Here is a 22282-nt window from a genome sequence, read left to right as displayed (position 1 = left end):
TAGCGTTACAGTGATCTGCCACAAATGGAAAAAGCCAAATGTTGGACTCGGCAAAGAGAAAAAAACGTCCTTCTCCCCCTTGCTTCCCTCCTCTTGCCCCTTAAGAGAGAAAGAGGGAAAGGAACGCTGAGCTAGAAGTTCTTTTTTAATTACTTCTTGTAAGTAATGGAAAGATTATCTTACTTGCATATTCCATGGCAAGCAGGAGGGAAAGAAGTATCAAAGGGACGTTTAAAAAAATGCACTTGGTAACTAGCAACGGGACTTTTGGCACAATTCCTTGAGTTTGCTTGAGGTTATGGAGGGGGGATGGGAAGAAGAAAAGCAAGTCGACGCAGCACATTTTCTTTAAAGAAGGGGAGGGTGTATGGAGGCAAAACTATATAATTTTTTTTCTTTTTTTTTTTTTTTTTAAGGAAATGTATGTTGATCTTCTGAAGCTGAATCCTCAGGCATTTGCGGCCAGTCGTTGCAGCCTGGTATGTTTTTTGTGAGTGTGTGCGAGTGCTCTCAATCAAACAGCAATCATGGCAGCTGTTTTTCTTCCAGCACAGCAGTTGAGCTGTCTCGCCCAAATGCTTATCAGCTTTTGACTCGGTGCCAAGAGAGTTATAAGGGCCAAGCAGCCTGAGCTTGGCTGTGCAGCTGGTTTGGAAGTGAGGGCATGAGAAAATAAAATCACAAAGTTTTTCTGTCACACACAGTATTTACTTTTTCAAATAGCCATTTTCAGCTCGGTAGGTTGGGATTGGTTTTTTGTGTGTGTGTGTGTGCGCGCTGTAGTTCGTGGTCCTTGCGGACTGCTGTGTTATGCAGAGCGGTGTAGGTGTGTGAATGCAGAGAGGAGCCTCTTCTCTTCGTTTAATCCCGGGAGATATTTCCGTAGAAACCACCCCCCCACCTCCCTCAATTAAAAGCTTCATTAGCCGTACTGCCCTGTCAAGCATATTGCCATAGCGTGGGTGCATTTACATTCCAGCGCAGCGCCTTTCCTCCCATCGCTGCCTCTCTGCCGGGTCCCCTCCCGGCCGCGCCGTCCCTCCCCATCGCAGCCCGCGGGGGAACCCGGCGGGGGTCGCAGCGGGGCCGGGCTCGGTGCGTGTCCGTGTGCCCGTGGCTGCGGGGGATGGAAAGAAGCCTGTCCGCGCAGGGCCGTGCCGCTTTCATTATCAGCTCCAGCCCGCTGCGTTTCGCTGGCTCACGTCCTTCTCCTCCTCCTTCTCCGCCAGACTGCTCCAGTCGCTCACAAGAAGGAGGCTGGACTCTGGAAAGGCGGCTGCTGCTCGCATTCCTGCTGCAAGGGCCTCCCCTTCAGACGGCCTTTGCCAGAACAGAACTTTTAAAAATGCTGCAAATAGGATCTTCTTTTTCTTCTGCTTGCCTGAGCCCTCCTCTCCTCTCCCAGCGTTCCCGAGCGGGGCTGGTTCTCGCCTCTCTTGCGCTGTACATCCCAGTGCAGAGGGCAAAGCGTCGAGGGCTCGCCCCTCCGCTCATCCCTTTCCCTCACTCCCTTTTCCCTCCGTTAAGGAAATGGATTCCTTTGCCTGAGCAATGACTCGGGCTTTGCAGGTTTGTGTGTTCTGAGGATGAGGGTGATTTTTGCTGGTGATTTTCCTCCCCGGAGCCCCAGTGCACAGTGCGGCTCAGGGAACGAGCCTCTTGCTTTCTCTGTCTTTCTCTCTCATAGAAATACATTTTTAATGGCTGTAGGTATCTGCGCCATGTGAAATAGGGCGTGTGATATCCCTCCAAACCCCTTGTAATTGGACCATGGCTGAAAAGGAAATATGGGGGGGATGTCTGGGGGTGGGGGGGGGGAGCAGGGGGTACACAGGCTGTTTCGTTATTGCAGATCTCCCGCCCCCCTTTTCTCTGCTGAGGAGGGAAAAGGGGATGTGCAGTAAAATGCCGTCTCTGGGACAGGTGCCAGCTCCCAGACAAAAGAAGTAAAATAGGCGGTAAAGGGGGGGGGGGCGGGGGGGGGAGGAAATTAATAGGCAACAAAAATAGGAATCGAAAATCTCCAAGAGGCAGGGCTGGCTAAAGGGCTGGTGCCCGACCGGCCTTTTTCCCGAATATTTTCTATGCGATGGGTGGGAACGAGAAAGTTGCGGCACACTTTTTATTCCCGTCTCCTCTGCAGACGTTTGGGAGTGTGAAAGGAGGATACCTTTTTTTTTTTTTTCTCCCCTTCCTTCCCCACCCCCCCCCCCCCCGCTTCTTCTTTTCCCTCCTTTCTACTGAATTATTCATATTGTCAGTGGTGAAGCCAGGACTATTAGCATGCATCAGACATGCTGTTTGTCTGTTTGCTAACATTCTTCATTCAAGACTTGTTAACTACCAGACAAGCTTAACATGCTTCTCTTTTTTCCCCTCCCCTCCTCTTTCCCTCCGTCTCTCCCCCCTCGCTCCCTCCCTCGCTCCCTCCCCTCTCTTCTCCCTTCCCTTCTGCCTGCTCTGCTCCCTTTCCTTCGCCGCCGTCCCTGCCACCCCTCGCAGCCGCCCATTGTTGCCGGCGGGGCCGGTGCGGGGCGCGGGGCGAGGCCGCTCCGGGGCCTGCCCGGCCGCGCAGATGCGCCGCCTCGCCCGGAGCCTCCCGCCCGCCTTCCCGGGGACTGCGGAGCTGCGAGGGGAACACCCAGCGCCGCATCCATCCGCGGCTCCCCGGCCGCCGTCCCGCCCTGCCAGGGTAAGCTGCTCCCGCCGGAGCGCAGGGGATGCCAAGTGGGAAAATCAACTTTCGGGAACTACGTGGGGATCGGCACATTGGCTCGCGTCTGCCTGATAATTTATGATTAACCAGGAGTGCGTTATCAGCCCGGCGAGGTCCAGGCTCATTCGGGAGGATCGCTTTGCTGCCTATTAAGGATGTGATAGACTAATATTTGCTATTGTTGCTGTTTTTTAGGTTCTCTTCTCCCTCTCTATCGAGTCTGCCCCTCCCTTCGCTAGCCTGTTTAAAACCAGCAAGCTTCATTTTCTTAGCAGACAAAGGTCGATCACAGCTTTTATTTCTGAATGCAAATGTTCTAGGACTTGTGCCAGTCCTGCCTTCATTGAGCACAATATAGCTGCTTTCCTGAATGGCGCTTCCCCCTTCCCTTCTAAAAAATAAAAATAGAAGGGAGCTTAAGAGAAGAAACAAAGTTGGGCGGTGCAAGTTTTTTACATTTATTTAATATTTCAGTCAATGTGAAGCATTACTAAGCATCTCTGTGTAGAGCAGCTGTAACGTAGCCACCAGCCAGTGCATGGGGTTTAATTGTAGGGACACATACGAGAGAAGGGACCTGGTGGCATTGCTCAGCTCCTGGCTTTGCAGGTAACTATCTGATGCTCTTTAGTCATTGTATCTCACTGCAATTACGTTTCCTGATTTTCTTAACAACGTGATTTTTAACCTAAATATTTTCAGCATTCATGTTTAAATTTTTTAATACCTGGAATTGTTCAGGATTAGTTTCTAATTATCATTTTTATAATATATTTTTAAAATACTATTTTTCAAGGCCTATAAAGGTACATAAGTGCCAAAAGTGTATTTTCTTTTTATGTTTTACGTGTGCACCCTGGCACATGCTCAAGCACACTCCCACTCTCTTTCTCTTCGGGTGTTAATGAAGGAATTTATTTTAAGTAGAATACTTAAATATTAGAGTAATGCCATTTATAGACCAAAGTAGCATGTGGATAGAGATGTACTGAGTTAGACGTAATCTGACAGACAGTTAAACACTTAAGATTTATTACTACTGTGAAATTGCCAGACTTACAATAATAGGTATTTTTCAATTCTTTATATAGACTAGTCTATGTGGAAATTAAAGTATCTGAAAATAAATATATTTTAAGACACTTTATGAGGAAACTAGTCCTTTCATATATATTTCTAAACCAAAATGCTTTTTCTGCACACTGGAAAAAATGGGAGGCTTGTGTAAAATCTTTTCATCTTTTCTTGTTAATTTTATTTATGTCTAAGATTTAAAGTAAATAACAGACCAAGCGTGAATAAGTTTGTGGGTTTTTGCCGCAAAAAAAAAAAATTAAAAAAACAACAAACAAATAAACCTCCCCCCCCCAAAAAAAAAAAACCACAAATAATTTGAAAATCCCTAGTGACTTATACAAAAATAGCTTTAAATTCAGGCCGTTGACAGCATTGTATCAAAACCATCTCTGTATTGGCATTGCATTAGAAGTGTTTTATGGCAACATAAACTGAAATACAACTCATAACTGTAAGTAGTAAAGCAGTATTTATTGGCTGATCATGCTCACAGTAACTAGAGAATGTTTTAGTGAACTGTGTAGATTAAGAAAGGAATTTAGGAGCATATGGCTTGGTGATAGCTAAAATTAATTTCTTCAAAGTAGTTTTTAGAGGCCTGTAGCAGCTACACGGTATAATGCAAATAAAATATTAGTTGAGGATTCACAAACCGCTGAACACTCCTCACTGAGAAATTTCAGAGTACTCGGCGATATTGCTCCTAATGATGCTATTTGTCTAAAGATTTTTTTTTATCCTTAGGTTGTAATACTTGTGGGCTGTTTTGTTGATGAGGACTGGCTTAAAGGAATATAAAATTGTTTCTCCCATATTAGTTCATTATTTTGTGGAGGCTTGCAAGAAATTTCCTCTGAAAGTAAAAGAAGCAGAATTGACTGGTTTATTTCACAGTAAGGGTTTCTATAAGTATGCTGAAAATTAACATAGTGTATAAAGACCTTGTGCATGTTAAATGAAGAGGGATTAAAATCTCTTCATTAGACTGGCAATTTCCAGAGTTTAAATTTAAAATTATTTTTAGTCTGTAACTAGAAATGTAACTGTTGATAGAACTATTCAGCCCCTCAGATGAATGTCTTCAGAAATTATGCGTGTGAGCTGGACCATTTACATTTTGAAAGTGTTTCGTGTTGGAGTGCCAAGATTCTCGTACAAAATGTTTGGTGCATGGAATGAAAAATGAAAAGCATAGACAATACTTAGCTTAATTAAAAGATTTTTTTTTTATAGCTGGCTAGGATGAAGTTTGGCATATTTTCAGATAATAATTATGAAGTTTTGCATATTTTCAGGTAATAATTGAGTGAAACACAGTGAAAATAATCTAAGGTAGAGCAAGTTGAGGGCAAAATGAGTGTTTCTGCCTTATCTCAATCCTCAAAATGCAATTTTATCCTGCAAAAGGAAATTTAAGGAGTTGCTGATAAATGAACTGTCTCTTCTTAACCTCCCACCTGTCTTGGCTGAAAATCTTGCTTTTACCTCCTAGTGTGGAGAGGGAGGGAGACACAAGGGCAAGGTCCATGTGTTCTAGGCCTGGGAGCGCTGTGGAGTGCTGGGCAGAGCCACGCTCCGTGCACAGCGGTGATCCCACAGGAACAGGATCCGCAGGCAAGCAGGCTACCATGGCATCCTTACTGCCAGAGATAGCAAGTGGGCTGTCTGGCTAAACTTTTTAAAATTAATTGTAATTTTGTTCAGATGAACGTTGTCAGGTTTGGGTGAGAGAGAGATTTTATTGTGGGAAAAGAAAGGAGAGGTGAAAGGGAAAGGGAATGGAGCAGGAGTTAGTTCTTTGAGATGTGGGTGCAGTCCAGGGTTCTCGTCTTTGTTGGATATGTAAGATGAGTAGGACTGTGAGGCTGGATTGTATTTTGTGTGGCTTTATGGGCACAGCACTGTCTTCTTGTAGTACATGCCAAGTATTCATAAACCTTTTGTAGCAGCTAAGGAGAAATAAAAGGAGTGGAAGGAATGCCTTGTTTCATCCAGTTTTCTTGGGGAAAAAAACAGAATTCTATTTTTTTTTTGGGGGGGGGGGGGCGTGCAATTCACATCCACTCAGCACTTCATCAGCTCCTCTGCAAGCAGAATGGGTTCTGTGCTGCACTCAGCCTCTGTCCATGTGCCACATGTTCCATAAACCTTGGCAGGGCCTTGGTGCTCAGAGTCTGCTGTGCACATGGGTGCTCAGTGATCGTGACACCTTCCCTCAGGAAAATGGAAATGTGCTCTAATTAGGCATTTTTCCTGCTAACTGCATCAGTCCCTCGCAGCTTGAAGCAGGTGCCGGTAATCAGCCCTCCCTCCTCCCCCCGCAGTGGTGGTGCTTGTGCAGGTCTGAGATGCACAACAAAGCCACGCTGCCACAGTTCTAATGCTGATTTATGGTGCCTGTACCTGTCTGAGAAGGGGAGAAAAATAATTTAAAAATATGATTGCGTGTCTTTTGTTTCTCAAATAAGACACACTGTGGAGCGTGTTCCTTCATAGCCGCATGCGTGTTCGTGCAGTGTGTGCTCGCCCAGCGCGTTTGATTGTCGCAGAGATAAGTGTTCATTTATTCAGTATACGTGCAGCTATCTAGACTCATGTTTGCAGCCAGAAGAGAAAAAGTTGGAATCCCTGTAGCCAGCAAAATAGACATTCCCAGCAGTGATCCCAGTAGACAGAAAATGGATGGGTAGATGTTTAGAAGTGCACATGTACTTCTGCAAGTCCTGAGTTTATCTTCTGTAAACTGTACTGGGCTGTGCAGATCTGTACTTGTTTATGAATCTGACTCCATGCCTGAGCCACAATACATTGAATTCTATTGAGCTGAGTTTGATGGGCTTTGGAGCAATCCCCCTCCACCAGATATTCACTAACATAGTCTGTGTGCACATTTGTGGAATCACTAATAATTCTGGCCTGTAACTTCTCACTAGAGAGAAAACCAGCCTGTGATTCTCTCAGGAATGGTGCAGAAAACTCGACAGGTATTCCTTTGCACCCACAGAGGATATTTTAAATCTCCAGTTCTAGAAGGTATTTGACTTACAATTTCCAAAATAGAATGTAATTCTATTCAAGATGCCTTCATTTATACACGTATATGTAGGAATAAAATTCCCGGGCCCTTTGCAGCCTGTCTTTAAAAAAAAAATATACCATCAAATATGAGATCTCATCATTTTGAGTTGCCCTTTATAAAATCTGTCTTTTTTCACAGAGTAGTGTTACCATTTATTTAGTAGTTGTATACTCCTCATTCTTGCATACATTTGAAATTTGCTGTTCTGTACCTCTGGAAACAAAGGATCTGATCCAAAGGCCTCTGAAGGTGACAGGGGTTTTTCCACTGACTTCAAATGGGATTTGGATTAAGACTATATACATAATAGTTTCAAATAAAGTTCTGACTGCTACAGTGGTTTTCAGGGTCTTCCACAAAACTTTTGAAAACTCTCATAAAAATTGTCTAGGCATGATGCTCTAAAATACACATCTAAGCATTAACCATGTTTTGTTGTTTTGCTTTAAAAAAATAAGGGGAGGGGGCAGGGTGGCGCTCCAAAGGGCTTTATCTCACTGGTGCTCCGAAAGAGTGTTCTATGAATAAAAAAGAGGGAATATTGGGTCAATATTTGGTATATAGCTGATGCATTACCTTATGCATTCTTTATTTAAATTAGGGCAGCCTTTTTGGAAGGAGTCTGTAGATTTGAGATGGCAATGTACTGCCTATTTATTTTTATACACATAAATTAACCTCAACCGTCGTATCCTGTTATCTGCCAAGGAAAACATTTAGCTCCTGTCCAATCTGTGTGGAGTTTCAAAGTGATTTGCTCTTTTCAAACTTGTTAAAGCACAAATAGAAAAGTAAATTGCTTTGCATACCAATCGAACATTTTGCAAAGGGGAAGGAAGAGGATCTATGGAAAAATGAATTTATTATTATAATAACCAATATACCTTTATCAAATATTAATTAAGTCATCATTTTCTACAGCCCTTGATTGATTGCATTTGATATGCTGACTGATATTTTGCCACACTTTAAATCTGAGGGACACTTAGCATGTTGCCCATTTATTCAGTTACCTTCACACAGATATGTTTGCTGTGGCATTCATTCAGCTCCTGAAGTTCTTTTGTCAATGTAAGCAGACATTTCCAGAGAAGGGGGCAGCTACAATTTCAATAATAAAGCAGCTCACATGGTTTTGTAACTACAGAAGCAAATATTTTTGGAGTGCCAAATTAGAAAAAATAGTACTATTTAGACAGGTCTTGTTTTCTTTATTTTTCTCTGATTTTTTTTTTCTTGTTTTATGTAGTTTCAAAAGTAGGAAAGTAGCCTGCGAACAGTTAATCTCAGGAGTTGGAAAACAAGGAGCAGCACCATCAAGTCTATTTATTTTAATGCTGGGGGGGCAGGCTGCTGAATTGAGTAGCTTAGAGAAATATGTGAGAGTCGAGTGCTTTTGTTTCTCACAGCCCTTCTAGGCCAAGGTGTTTTACACTGGAGTTAATTCTTCAGAGAGAGGAGTCAGTTTGAGGGGCCTGTTAAAGTGATCACCAAATATTGGGTTTTTGATGCAAAAAAATTTATTTCTGAAGCACTGCTCACAGTAACTGGTCTCATGGAATTGCAATAGTATAGGGTGATCGAGGAGGGGTTCTTCTGTGGGAGAGTTCATTTACATTTTCATCTGCAGGATGTAATAACCATAAAGCAGCTACAAATATTGACAGTGTCTCAGATGGACAGTTGTTTCAGTTCAGGCAGTTCTGTGTTGGTGAACACAAAGCTTTGCCATGGACTTCTAAATGCACTGGCAATCTTTTCAGAGCTGCTCTTGCTTTTTATTGAAATGCAGTCTGCAAACGGCTAGGAAGGCTGTTTTGTTGCATCCAAGAGATTTTGATCGCTGTATTTGTTTTGCTACCCAAACACAAAGAGGTCTGGTATATTTACTTCTACATTTGTATATACAGCAAGTATAATTTTCAAAAGATTTTCCTCTTTGATAAATCATTCTTTATTTTCTTCTTTTTTGTATGTATGTATTTATTTTTGTCTCTGGTTGCAGGTTATTTTGGGGGGGGGGCTTGTTTTGTTTTTCTAAAAGAAAGGAGAGTTTTCATGATAGTTTTGTTACCTTTGGCAGATAAGATGTATTGTCTAATTTGTCTATAGGAAACAAAATAGTATATCCAGTCTTGAGTCAGTGGAAGGTCTCCCACAGATATCAGAGGGTTTTGGATTGTACTCTCAAACCCAACTAACACTAATTTAAAAACCTGATGCAGGAAGCCCGAACTCAAATGACTCTTAAAGTGCATTTAAAGAATGCTACATTCTGCACAAGCTTCCTTGGGTAGTGAGCTCTTTGTACCTTCTTGCTTTATCCAGTTTAACCCAAGGAGTGTCAAAGTCCTGCTTTCTGGTTTTAAGGGGTACGGCATCAGTATTCTTCCTACTCCAGCACACATTTATGAATTGCAGGGTGCATAGAAGAAATTGATCGTGTCCCAAAATGGATGGAAACTGTTACAGGGCCAAAGGACATATATAATTTTGCTGCAGGGGTTCATCATGAGGTTTAGTTTTGGTTTTAATGCAGTGTGACATATAGGGTTTTTTGATTGCTTAGTTATTATATGAATAAATAATTAACATTTTAAAATTTATTTTTATTAGTAACCATTTAATAAAAACAGTTTTTCAACTCGATCTGTTTTGAAGATAGCTAGTTACCAGTTTTTAATTGAAGGTTATATGTTTCTCATTCTATAATTATTATAGAAGGAGGAATTAACATGATCACATGGAAATTTTGTTTCTTAAATGGAGATTTACATTGATGGATTGAAGGTTTAAGGGGCAGATTTACATTTAAATTACATATTACATGACATTTACATTTTAAATTATACTAAAACAATTATTTCTACTGTCTTACTGGTACCTTTGAATGTCTCTATAAAATTATTTCATTTAAAGTATAACCAACTCTATGTGTATGTCTCACGTATGAGATCTGAGTATTTTTTGTATGTGTGCATTCCTATTTGGTGTAAATAAAAGTGAAGTTGCATGTATAGTATTCACATGTATACATTTAAGATGCTATTTAGCACTTAGAGTAGTGATTACTTCTCTATAACACAAAATGTTTTTGGGGGTGGTATTTAACAGCATAAAAATGATATCTATCTAGTGCTTGCATTTTGTTTTCCCCAAAATGCTTTCAGGAATCAAAACTCAGAAGTGTTGCTGAATAGAAGATTAAGTATTACTATTTAATTAATTAATTAAAATATATTAAGGAATAGCACATGGCTGCAGGTGCAACCAGCTGGGAACAAGGTGGCCTGGAGTCTCAAGGAGAGGGCTGATTTGGGATAGGAAAGTCAGCTGGAAGGTGGTTGTACCTGTTGTAAGGAGCAGGCCAGAGTAGAAGTCAGGAGTGAACATAGAAGTGTAATTTTCTAAGGAGACCTTCATGTGTGTAGGAGGTACCATACATGTATGTGTGCCCTTGCTGGTGCGGGTCCCTGTGGTCCGTCACACTGCAGGCCATGTCTTGCAATCCATATTAGCAAGCTGGAAGGAAGTATGAGCATAATTCTCTTCCCAAAATAGATTTCTTTACAGTGGCAGTTGGATATGGCTGGTTTGCACCCATATAAGGTTCTGGGCTGGACACAGAAGCACTAAAATTGCATCATAGTTGAAATAATTGCTGCAAGCTTTTTAGCTTTTGATGCCTGCTGAGCTGAATACACCAGAGTCCACACAGGTCTGGTGGTGGGTGGGATTTCACCTGGAAAAGGGGGATGAGTGCACCTGTATCTAGCTCCTGAATTTTATAACCTTTCTTGTCATCAGTATGTTCATCCTGAGATACAATCTAACCTAAAACATTAAATGGAAGAGCAATTGAAAGTTCAGGAGGAAGTGCTAACAAGCTCTCCTGAACATCTATCTGTGAAAAACCAGGCCTGCGCCTTAACTGTGTATATTAGTTTTAAGGTTGCAAGTAGTGGAAGAACAGATAGAAAAGTCTTACAATTCAATTAACACCAAGAGATCAAGCTGGAAAGCCACTTTGCCAGTGCACTTGCAGCCTTTGTTCCAGCTCTGTATGAGCATTTCTGTAGAGCACTCAGGACAAAAAAGTTTCCACAGTGGCTGTCAGGTGGTTACTGCTTCTAATGGCAATTAAAAAAAATAAAGCCACTCTTCACAGAGTGAATTTCACCTTTGTGCTGATGGCTAGTTCAAGGCCTATATAAAGTTTAAGCCCCACTCAAATCACTTCAGATAGCCCCCAGCTTTTTTCTGTCTGTCATGTACCATGAGCTACTACTATAGAAGCCACTGGAAAAAATAATGGCTACAAAGAATAATTTGTATTTTGCCATCAAAATCACTGGAGTTAACACTTCTGGGACTGCAGATTATTTTGATCACAGAGTTTATTTTGTCATTCTTCTATCTTTTCTTATAATATCCTTTAATTTGTAAAATATGCATCTAGACATGCTATTGTCCAGAAATTAGGCCGTGATGAAATGGGAATTGTGGTGGCCTTGTCTGGAAAAGTGAGTGAGAAGTTGGGAGATTCTTTTTCACTCAGCCTTAGGTATAAGAGTAAGAGCCTCTTCAAATTTCTTCCTCTTTCCATGCCTCAGCACCTCCCCTTGTAAATTGGAGATAAATCTGGTGTTGCCCAGATTTCTGCTGTGAGAAACAGCTGAATAAACCTCATGCAGTGAACGCACATAACACTGATGTGGGAAGGGAGAGTTGCTCACAATTGCAGAGCCTGCAGAATTTGAGGGGTCCAGCACTGCCCTTGCACAAGGGGCATCTCATTGTCCAGATCTGGGGTGTCACTGCTACTCTAGGCCTTTACTGCCTTTGAATGGAGGCTTTTTCTCATAGCTGTGGGAGGCCTTGCCTCCGAAAATTTGCTAGTATCCCTTACCAAAGTGGAAAGGTTATGTATTTCTTGTCATGAGGTTTTTCTTCATCACCACTATCTTATAAAGCTGTTTTATGCATTGATAAATAATAGGAGAGACTAACCCACTCAGCATCTACGTCAATATAGTCAAAGTCCAGGTCAGAGCAGAACAGCTTGGGAGAAAGATGCTGTGCAATTGCCTGGTCTCTTATCCTTCCAGTTTAGGATTCCGCTGTGCAAGTAATTAAAATCTGATATGTTGATAGCATTTTAAGATTATATTGGGAGATTGGATAGGTCATTGCATAAAAAAAATCCAAAAAACTAAACGAAACCCCAAACCTTTACGGAATATTAAGCAATGGCCATGAAAAGTAGAACTTACAAATCATAACATTTTATGTGCTCCCTGCCGGACAGAAAGCTGGGAGGTGACTTTTAAAAATAAAGAGACAAGCATATTTTACATGTTTTGTTTGCTGGGTCTTTTTTTTCTTTTTTTTTTTTTAATGACAATTCTATTCTTTTTATCCTACTGCTTGCCTAAATGTAATTGAGTTTAGGATTTCTTTCTTTTTGTAGCAGCCTCTCCTCTGTTTGCACTAGCAGCTTGATTTCTGGGATCCAGGAGGCAGGTTTGTCCACACTGGCACAGTGGCACTGCAGTGGCTGGGGCTCCAAATGTGCAGGTCACTCTGTGTCCAGTGTCCATGCCCCATGAGCATGGCCACCCTGGAGTGGCCCAGACTCGCATGGGCTGCTCAGTGAGGAGCAACTGGGTGCACAGAGCCACACTGGTTCCACTGTGTGGATGGCTCCAGCAGGCCAGGGTATTTCAGAAACACTGGAAAAGCTGTTTGGGTTTAGTTTTTCCCTGCATTTTTAACGTCTGTGCCTGTGAAAACCAAATCCTGCAGGTGCTTATGCATAGGACTGACCTGTGCACCCACATGAAGTCCCCAACTGGGACTCTCTGTGTCCTCTCTCCATGTCCTCTCCTCCTCTCTACCACATCCCCTCTGCCCTCCTCTGCAGCTGCTGGGTGCTGACTGGCAAACCAGTGCTTTGAACCAAAGGCTGGAATACAGAAGTCCTGCAGCCAGACTTCTCTGAAATGTTTCCTGGTATTCCTCTGCCCAGTTTGGCAGCTTTATAGTCTGATTATTAATGGCTCTGAAAAATCTTTGGGTGAGTGCTGTTGGGCCCCTGAGTTGTGATGCTGGGGTTTATTTTGGTGTCTCCAGCTGGCTCAGGACTGCTTTTGGTAACTACATATGGATGTCCTGAGCACCAGGGGAGTGAAAGCTGGCCAGGGCAGGCAGCTCCCCTCCCTTTTTTGCAGTATCAGTTGAGATCAAATGGGAGAAATTAATGTGATAAACCTAAACAGAAAAAGAGAAGGTGTAGATGTTCCAGTCTGGGCTGTGGAGATGGGCAGGGTTTGTAGCCATCTATGTGGAGTGCTCTGGATGTTTTCTCATGCTCTTTGCATGAGACTTCCAAACTTCTGTGTTTGATTTTTTGGGTTTTCCCCACTCTTTCTTTCTTTACCCCTTGGGTCAATTGACATCCAGTCTTTCCAATATTCCTGGTAGGCAGAGCTGTGTTTGCAGGCATTGTTTTGCTTGTGCACCTCCTGCGTGGCTGGCGCCTGCCTTTGACTGATACACAGATTGGAGGAAGGCAAAAGAAGCTCCCTCTTGTCCTCGGTGAAGGGTGTGCTCAAAGAGAAGAGCAGGTTTCAGCAGCCTGAAGGAAAGGCCTGGCAGCTCCTGGTGCCACAGCCAGACTGACATGGTTTCAGTGCACTTTTTGAGAAACAGATGTGTCAACTGCTGCAGGAGTTCATTGTCAGAGATAATGAGACTTGCAAGTGCATGAGAGATATTAGGAAGAAAATAAATGGTAAAACAATATTTCAGTCTATAGCCTCAGAAAGTCATTTACTTTTGAAATCTAGTCCTGCTCAGAGGTGAAACTGTATCCATTCATGTTTTGTTATTATAGTAGTAAGTCAGTGTTGGGAAGGTTTGGTTTTGTTTGTGTAAGAAGCCCTTCCAATAACTCCTCAAACCCCTCATAGCTGTTTTCTTTGTGTCTGATTTTAATAAGTGGAATTTTTTACAGTTCCAAATTTACATTTGAATTTTACTTTGCAGTAGGTAAAAGGCTCCTCTTTAACATGGAAATACACATTGTGGAGTATTTAACTGGAAGCCAGTTTTTGTTTTGAGCATATATTTTATGAATAAGTTACTAGTATCCCTTATTCTTATTGTAGATGTACTGCTGCAAATAATGTGATTACTTGTATGACGTGTAGGAGTTTTGCAAAGACTAACACCATGAGACATTAAACCTCTCCCTAAAATATATGAAAAGAAGAAATGACATAAAAATTTTTCTTTGAGAAACAGAGACAGAGGAAAAAAAATAAAGACAGCTGGGTGAAACATGTTTCTGTTGATTTGAGAATTCATGTTTTATTTTGTCTAGCGATCAATATGCATTTTTTTCTTTTTAGAAAATAAAAATACATAATTTGGTTTCCAGTTTGAAAAAACAGAAGACCTATGTTTCCTATTCCACATGGTTTCATTTTGCACTTCGTTTTTGTGTTTGTATGTCCTGTTTTCAATACGAATTTCAGTGTTGAAATCCACTGCTTTTGTAATTTTTTCTTTTAAAAGGAAAAAGATGCTGATTTCCGTTCAGATATGTAAAGCAACAGACGGGACTCCATGGCTGCTCCTGGTGAAGGAAGAAGCACAGTAGCTTCTGGAATGGCAGCATCAGACCCCCAAGTAGTTGTCTCTGCAGTAGCCCTGTGCTGGTGCTGGACTGCAAGCAGGCTCATTTTCAGCAGCACATGGTGTTCTCCCATTTGCTGTACCTCTGTTGAATCTGTCCCATCTGCAGCACAGTCTCCTCCAAAGAGCTCGAGCTTCAGATGAAAATGTAGTTCTCAACCAGAAAGGAACTGCAGTAAAAGTGGTTGTACTACTAGTTTGTCTTATGATTAATAGCAAGACTTGCTTAGAAGTTAGTCTTTGATTTCCTCTGTTTAATTGTAGCCCTAAGTGAAATGGGTTTTTGATTTATAGAAAATGCAAAATTGGGTACAGAAAGTTTTAAATTACAGTAACAGTAAAAAAATTTCCCACAATAATCATCCCATATTGTTTCAATTCAAAAGAGCTAGGGCTTGATTTGTGTGGGAAAGAACCCACAGCAGCCAAGTTCCAAATTTGAAACTGGGGAGAGGGGAGGATCAATTACCTCTTTTGAGAGTATAAAAATATGCCTGAACTACACTATGTAATACTTTTATCATATATTCCCTCTCTGGAAGGGTGTGTGTTGATTAATTAATTTAGAATAGCTCTTTTCTTACATGGATGCCTTATAAAAGGAAGTAGAACAATTGTATTCAAACATACAAGAATGCTGGTTAAAAAAACAAAAGCTTTAGGAACAGCAGTGGCTTGTAATCATGATGGAAAACTGATCTATTCTGTTTTATAATATTTGCATTATGCAGAATGGTTCAATAAACTGTGGAAGTTCTAACAGCTGTAGTTCAATAACAGTAGCTTTAATAATAGTAGTTTAATTCCTAAGCTGCTTTTTGGAAGTTCTGCATGGCTGATCTCACTTTTGCTGCACCATGTTTGTGTTGACTTTTCTTTCGTTAGACTGCAATGCCTATGTGTGTTTACAGCACTAATCCTAGATGTTGAAATTCTGGATAGTTAAAATATATTCAGTATCAAGGAAGTTACTCTGGAGTGAATTACTTCGCTTTAATGGATGAGACCAAATTCTGCTCTGTTTACAGGGATAAATGCTGAAAAACACTGATCTAACCTATGCAAGTTTGCATGCAAGTTCCTGAGAATAGGAGTTTTTGTCCTTTATATTTGTTTTTTTGTCTACCACAACAGAGTTAAAAATAATTCTGAAAATAATAATGCAGTTGTTATTCTATTGGCTAGCTTGATGGTTTTTAAAATCCTGCTTCACAGTCTCACCTCACATACAGTTTTATTTGGAACACACTGAGTTTACAGTTTGAATATAAAGTGCTGCTTCTATTCCATTTGATTTGGCATGACTGAGATGTAAAATCTAAACATAAAGCATAGTATTGATCCATTTATAAGCATTTTCAAATTGTACTGCACTTCTTGGATAATTTATTGTTGTAGGATTGGAAAGTCAGGTGAGCTCTGCATTTGTGCTATAGCCTGACAGTTTAATCAAGATACAAATTTAGAAACAAATCAGCACTGTCTTTTATATAGTGCCTCTAAATCCATGGTAATTTGTACCAGACCTCGGTAACAGGAAAGGATTGCCGTTTCATGCTACCAATACCAGTGGGTGTTGCTCCCCAGCTGCATCTTATAAGAGAAGATGCAAGAGAAATTAAAGGATCCCCACATGCATTTTTCTGTAACGTACCTTTTGGAGAGTACAAGGTTTATGGAAAATTTCCTTGAATTCAGTGTGCGAGCCGGCTGTAAATAGTGCCATATGTTCTGCACGTTTTAACTCCTACCTTTGGAGAGCACTGGGCAGTTTTTAAGTCAGCTTTCTTTACTTTGTAGTTTTGAAACGTTTAAAAAACGTCAAGACTTGTAGTCTACAAACTCAGAACAGGGAGGGGAGAACTCAAGTGCTGCTGGTGCCTACCCTGGCTGCCTCGGGACTTCCCAGAGGCCTGTTTTGGGGAGCTCTGCCGTGCCAGGATGTCCCTTGCAGCATGAGCTCGTCCCTGCATGCTCAGCTCCAGCGTATCCGAGCTATAGGCTGAGGCTGTGTGCGCTGGCAGCACAGATGGAGTGTGCTCTCATTAGGACTGTTTGTTGCCTGTTGGAACACACAGCATATTTCTACCGTGGCATCAACAGTTTCTAAGAACTGAGGTCAAAATAAACAGGTTGCAGTTGGATTCAGGAACAGTCTGGGAAACAACTTAAAATTCCCTGCTTAGGCATAACCGTATTCCTAGATATGTGGGTAAAAAGGCATTCTCATAGCAAGGGCTTATCTGAATTGATGCTTAGTGTATGCAGACCAGTGTGAAGTTGCAGGGGCACAGACAGTAAATTTTCTACAGATATTGGCACAGGTGTGCAAAATTGACCTTATTTTAAATAAATGAGCAAATTTAAGCACAGCACTCCTGCACTGTTTCTCCCAGTCTTTGCTGTGCTTGAGCAAAGTGAAGGTGATGTCCTTGTGCCCGTTTCGAAGGTGTTTTCACCAGGTGCCAGCCTCCTGTGCAGGTGTGAATGTTGCTGAAGGCCCTGATGTGTGCGGGCTCTGTGCGGGAGCAAAGCTGGGGCGCTGACAGACAGCCTCTGGCAAGCCTCCTGGAGCTGCTTTGAGTTCCTACTGCCCCAAACTCCCCACCCCACCCTTTCCCTGGGGATTAGTGCTTCCTCAGCAAAACCCACACCTGAGCTACCTCATTGCAAACCCACAGGTCCAGCTCTGGCCCCTGGATGGGCATCGCTCACGGCAGAGCTGCTGCAGCACACCCGAGGTCTGAGCCCGTGGATTCAGCATGCAGAGCCCTCATCTCCAGCAGCCAGGTGGAACAGACCGCTGGGAAAAGGGAGTTTGGTGTGTGATGGCAAGATTCACCAGTGCCCCTTCCACCACTGGTAAGTGTTACAGGATCAGCCCATACACACACTCACGGTCCAGGTGACAGCCTGGCCACACAGGCATGAATGAGTTTTAGCCAGGGATATCAGTGAATGCAGGGTTTAATTTATTGTGTTTTAAAAGCCAGCAAAATTTTATGAAACAGGATAAATACTTGTGATGATTTAGTCTTGAGTAGAGATATAAATAGATTTGCTTCCTGACAGAAGCAGCAAGAGTCACTTGTAAGGGTTTACTCATATTTACCTGGTCACAGTTCATTTGCAGCCAAAGGAACTATCCTATTTGTTGAGCTGCAAACACAAAACGGTGTAGCAATCTGCTAGTTGTTAGGAAATGGTCTAATGGGATTGGTGTTTTTTGGGTGGGGAGGGTTAAATCTAACTCTAGTTTGGGTGGTTGAAATTTTTTTTAAAAAGTAATTATTTTCCTTTTCAGAAATGAAATATTATTGAGCTGCATTATATGCAAAACAGTAAATGGCTAATACAGATCTGTGTAGTAGAGTAGTGAAAAGAGGTGTCAAAAGGATTACGCAAACTTAGAAGACTGATACAGAAAGACTTGTATAATTCTCTTAAAAAAAGGGTAAAAAAGAAACCCTTCCCATATTCTTTGCTGCTACCAGTTTACTACTGTTGCCATTCTTACTTCCCATGGCATGAGTCGTTCAGTGGTCTGTATTAGAACCACAAGAATAATATTATCAACCCTTACTTTTCCACAGTGACAGGGAAACAGCACTCCTAGAATGCCTTGTTTTTGGGATATCTTACTATCTCCACAAGGTTTTCTTGGTTCTTGCTGCTGTTCTCCATATGCCTCTACACAGTTTGTGTGTAACAATGTGCCTTTCCATCCTTGACCCTGGCAGGTCTTGTGCAGCCTCATTTATCCTGACCCACCACCTCTTCCCTGCTCACAGACAGCTGCTGAGTCTCAAGCTCTTCACTGACTGTGAATGCAGTTGGGAACACTCTCCTCCCCCCTACTTTTAAGTTGGCTCTCAAAGCCCATCACAGATGGTCTGTACCTCATACATAATAAAGATTTTTTTTTTTTTTTTTTTTTTTTTCTTCTGAGGCGGGTTTCTGTGAATGTGAGAGGCAGACAGTCTGGCAAGCTTAGACCTGTGTTTTTATATTTTTTCTAAGTGGGCCTTGAGGGATTTGTTTGCCATAATTTGAAACCCCTTAATAGCTTATGGAGCTCAGTAATATCTTGGTTCCAGAGGCTGGAACCTGATTTGTCCATTTGATATTTTCTAAGGGGAAATTATACACACTAGCAAAATGGAGTTAGGGCCCAGCTGGACAAGGCAATGAAATTAAGCAGAAGCATTCCAGGAACTAAAGCAGTTGCTTTAAGAAGGTGGTCTTCTAATAAGAGTATGGTAGGTTTGTGCTAACTTGTGTGAGTTGCTTTGGGGTCACCTGTTATAGCTATGTATTTCAAACTATTTGTAAGACTTGTTTCAGTGAGTTCCCTCTGTCCTATTTTCAGACTTGAGCAGTAAAATCTGTGTACCAAAATGTCCCCAGGATCTCATGTAAGAGCCTAAGGAGCATTTTCAAATGTCAGATAGTTTGGGTTCTAAGTAGCTCAACAGTGCTGCTTCGTAGTTCCCTTGTGTATGGTTGTATTGGTGGTATTATGCTCAGCATTCCAGTAACCACAAAAAAAGGTCCATGTGTGCAAATCTGCTTCATGGGCCAGGCTGGCTCTGGGCTTCTGTTCTGCATGGAGGCTGTCATAGGGCCCTTCCTGATCTCTGCACTATGCTTTGGGAGCTGAAAATGTAGAACGTATGCGGGAGGAAAGTAATGGAAATATGTTTATACCAACAGTTTCAGCAGTGGTTTTGACCTCAGTGAGAAAAGATATATCAAGGTGATATCATGGAGTTGTATTTTTTAAAAGTTAAGGGGAAAATGTCTTAAACTAAATTGGATTATGTTCATGCTGCGGAAGAACAGGTGTTTCACTCTTCTGTTGTGCGTGTTAAATGGCTTTTGTGTGTGTGTGTGTTGTTGCTCATTGTATAGGAACAATTAAGGCCAAAACCAACCCTGAACTGTAAAGTATTTGCTAAAATACTTTGAGGTTCAATTGTCTGAAGCTCTTTGCTCTCAGAAGGAAAAAAGTCTCATGGATGTCAAATAAGACACTTTTCCAGGTCCTGAAGGGTGTCAAGAGTAAGGGTCTCGGAGCTGTGAACAGAGCAAATAAAATCTTTTGAGAAGAGATGAGCTCCAGAGAACATTCCAGTTAGGCAGCAATGGTAAGCAGCACAGGGCACTCATAGGTTCATGCTTCAGAGTGGATCTAGTCACTAGACTAGAGGCATCTTGGGAGGCATCTAGTCCAGCATCCTGCTCAAAGCTTGGCCAGCTGAGACCAGGTGGCTCAAGGTTTTGTTTAGTAAGGTCATGAAAGCCTCCAGGCATGGAGGATGCACAGCCTCTGTGCAGCCCCTTCCACTGCTTGACTGACTTCATGGCAGAAGGGTTTTCCATTGTTTCTAGCCTGAACCTTGCGTATTTCAAATTCTGTCAGTTGTCCCTTGTTCCCACACCACACTCCACTGTGTGAATAGCCTGGCTCTGGCTTCTCCTAGCCTCCTGTTGGGTGTGGAGAGGCTGTCACCAAAGCCTACTCAGGTCCCTTAGCCCCTTCTCGCAGGTCTGATGGTCATCATAGGGGTCCTTCTCATTCTGCCTACACTGTAGTATCGTTCAGCAGGCTGAGGAGTGGCACAGGAGCTTCTCAGGACAGTGCTGGGGCTGACTCATGCTTGTCCCATGGGATGCTGGCACCAGGACAGGCAGGGTGGCTCCCTGTGAACTGCATCACTCTTGTCCAGCCCCCTTAAGGGGTGTGGGTATTTTTGCTGACCATCAGCTGGAAGCAGTGCCAGGAGCTGATGCTGTTGGCTGGCCTTGTCCTTCACAGCAGATTCCTGGGTTAATAGTGTGGCGTTACTAATTTCAGGTATTAATATATAAAAATATTAGCTTGGATTCAAAAATCATAGTTTAAATGCTAGAAGGTGTTAAAGCACTGTAGAATTTTTTTTGCAGACTGGTTTTTGAGCTGCTGAGATACAGGTTTTAAGCATAAAACACAACAGTTAGAGATATACTTAGTCTTAAAAATTGTTAGGTGTCATGTAATTGCATAACTGCAGAACCCAAGGCTTTAAGAACAATACCCAGTATCATCAAATTGTGATTTGATTTAAAATAAAGCAACATCAATAAGATCAAGAGTCTGTTGCTTTTGTAAAGCAAATGTTCATCTAAGAGGGTTTTTTTCGAATAGTGAACCACATCTGTAAAGTTCTGAAATGATAGCTGCTATTATGTGCTCATCTGCTTGGCACAGTAATTAAAGTATACTTTAATGCTCTGAGACACGTGTTTAGAAGTATGGATTGAAATAATCACTGCCCCTATAGAATTTGCTTGCTGAGTCCAACAGCATATGTGTTGCTATAGAAAGCTGTGAGTTTGTATATTGTATGTGAATACAGTTACATTTGGTGTTTCATATGTTTTATTAAATCTAAATACAAAAAATAAATTTAATTTTGTTAACGATATGGAGTGGGGTTATTTACATATTTATCCAGTGTGGGACAAGCATTTTTACAGGTAAAACTTGCACTGTAATAACCACTAAAGGTGGAATTGTCAAGCTGCTCAAATACTGCTCAAGGAGTCTTTGAAGTGTCTGCAAGCATTGTGTGAGCAGGACAAGAGGAATTCCTACCTCCTTGAGGTGTGGCTCACCCAGGCCAGGCTGGCACATCCACAACAGGTCCCTCAGGGAGCACTAGGTGCAGGATGGGTTTGTGTCCAGCTGAGCTGTGTGGAGGAGGCCTGTGGCTGCTGAGAGATAATTCTGCAGCTATTGATGAGTTTATCTTAGATTTAAGCTTGTAGTGTCGACTCCAGCTCCAGCTCCCTGGACACATGACACAGTTGTCCTGAGGAAGTCTCCAGTGTGAGTTACCAAGTGAGGTGCCACCTCAGCCTGTACCATGGTTACTCTGCTTGCTTATTTTACGGACTACGTGACGTGTAAGTCAGAGAGCAGGTGCAGGTCCTCCCCACAGCACTGAAATGCACGTGGTGTGCAGCTCAAAGCACTGCTTCTGTCCCGTTTCCCCGTGCAGAGAACTGTTCTGCTTCCCCAGCCTCCGTAGGCAGCAGCTGGAGAGCTGCTGCTTTTCCTGGTGGCACAGTGCAGTGTTCTGACAAGGAGCAGTGCTCTGTGCAGTGTTATCGTGAGGCTCATGCATTGAGAGAGAGGAGCAGTGGGTTGAGGACACAAAAAGAACAAAATCATTGTCAGGGGGATTGTTTGAGAATCACTGCCCTTGCAAACTTAAAATGTGTGCACAAAAAATGTCCTGCTAACAACTCTGATATAGGACCCAGTTAAAAACACTGGTTGTTTTTGCAAAACTGGGACTTCTATACTCTCACTGGTCTGTGTGTGTTCAAGATCTAAATGTAGTGTGCAGGCAGCCTTTCTCTTACAGCTAGTAATGATATCCTGCCCCAGAGTTCCAAAATCAGAGAAAAGAAAACCCTTACAGATATTTACTGCTTCAGTTGATACATATTTATCTCTTCCTGCATTGTGAAAGTTGTTGTCTTTATTATTTTTGCAGCATATCAGCCTGGATGTAGTCACCTTGTCAGGAGTGTAAAATTTACAGCAGAAATTACTTTAAGACTGGAAAAGCTCTTACTTAACTGAACCATCATTCAAAATGCATTATGAAAGTCGCCAAGAAGTTTTCCATCTCACTGTCTGCAGGACTCCTGCAGGTCTTCTG

The 22282-nt window shown here is 42.1% G+C and overlaps 1 long non-coding RNA gene across 1 annotated transcript; it reads left to right on the top strand.

Annotated features, from left to right (window-relative positions):
• The first annotated feature begins 295 nt into the window (after window positions 1-295).
• On the top strand, window positions 296-22279 carry LOC131591512 (uncharacterized). The gene is made up of 3 exons (XR_009280413.1): window positions 296-479; window positions 17252-17432; window positions 22115-22279. It is a non-coding gene; the product is annotated as an uncharacterized LOC131591512 (long non-coding RNA).
• Window positions 22280-22282: the final 3 nt, after the last annotated feature.

The sequence above is a fragment of the Poecile atricapillus genome, chromosome W, assembly GCF_030490865.1.
Source record: "Poecile atricapillus isolate bPoeAtr1 chromosome W, bPoeAtr1.hap1, whole genome shotgun sequence".
NCBI lineage: Eukaryota > Metazoa > Chordata > Aves > Passeriformes > Paridae > Poecile > Poecile atricapillus.
Note: the sequence above shows the minus strand (reverse complement) of the source record. Positions and strands in the feature narration are given on the sequence as shown.